The sequence below is a fragment of the Galeopterus variegatus genome, unplaced genomic scaffold (assembly GCF_000696425.1).
Source record: "Galeopterus variegatus unplaced genomic scaffold, G_variegatus-3.0.2 Scaffold9032, whole genome shotgun sequence".
Taxonomy (NCBI): Eukaryota; Metazoa; Chordata; class Mammalia; order Dermoptera; family Cynocephalidae; genus Galeopterus; species Galeopterus variegatus.
The window spans coordinates 22,983-24,378 of record NW_007735143.1 but is presented as its reverse complement, the minus strand read 5'-3'; positions in this window follow the sequence as shown (position 1 = coordinate 24,378).

The window sequence follows — 1,396 nt, the reverse complement described above, 5'->3', positions numbered from 1 at the left end:
CGTGGCCAAGGTCCTGGGCCCCTCATCTTAGCTTTAGACTGATCATCTTTAGTCCTTTTTTTAATGTTTGTGTCTGATATGATACGTATAGATGTGCTCTGGTTTGATAATGACCTATTTAAAAACGATGGTGCTTAGGGATGGACCCAGTGTTCTGGGTATCCAACCAGTATTCAATGTCCTGTATACTTGCTTGCCAGGTCCTGGACACTGGAACAGCCCGAGAAGACAGATAACAGGCAAAGCCATGAGGTTAGTGAGTGGCAGAGCCTCAAGGGACCAGAAGGGATTACCCTCAGTGGTACAGGGGAATATGATCAGTCATCTTGAGCTGACTGTGTCATCTCTTTGGGCCTCAGATCCCTTTTCTACAAAAGGAAAGGGTGGGCCAGTGTGGGCCCATTTATCTCTAAAATGTTGAATACTTTTGAAAGGTAGTTGTTTTTTAAACTTCCAGTACAGGGTTTTCTTAGGTGATTGAGATTGATAGGGCACCTGGTTCCACTCACAGGCTAACACCAGACAGTGCTTTAGGTCTTCATTGGTCTCTTGGTTTGTTTTCTTGCCACATTTTCCACAGTCAGAAGATTCTCTCTTTGGAGGGAATGAAACAGGATAAGCTTTGGGTCTAGAACTTAAGGAATAGTTCTCTCTCAGCTGTGGGAGATTCACCCTGAGAGATTACAAAACAAACTGATTCCAGTACCTAGACCTACAGATGAGACCCAGAAATCTGTATTTTTTTTTTTAAAGCTCTGCAAATGACAGCATAGCCAGGTTTGGGAACTACTAGTTTCAAGAGTATTTGCTTATTATAAATAGTGAAGTATTTGCATATGATATTATACATATCTGGAGTTTACTTCAAAATAGCTCAGTACAAGGAGGAGATGGGTAGGAGTAAAGATGAAACAAGGCTGTCCATGAATTGATCGTAGTTCAAGCTAGTGATGGGTGCATCACTACTCTGCTACTTCGGTGGTGTGTTTGAAGTTTTTCAGACTAAAAAAAAGGCAAACCAAAAAAAGTGTTTTGTTTTTGAAACCATTTGCTTTTGTTTATTGTGTTTATATTGTAGTCACCAAAAGTAAGTGGTAAGGTATGTAAGTGCTCATCGCATTTAGGGCCGAGTTGAATCAGATCCTGTGGATAATCAAGCCTTTCCTCAGCCTTGAGCAAGTACGAAAGAGCTGCTGGGTGTGTTAAATGTAATCATGGTCATCACCATTTTGGCTTAAGTCTGCAAGATAACGTGAAAAGAGACATTCTCTCAGACAATGCCCTTGTGCCAAAATCAGCATCTCAACACTGTTGGTGTGTGAAAGGAAAACTGGTGGGTGGCATTTGTGGTTGATGATTTGGGGAGGAGCCAGGACGCCTGTAGTCATGTGGCATT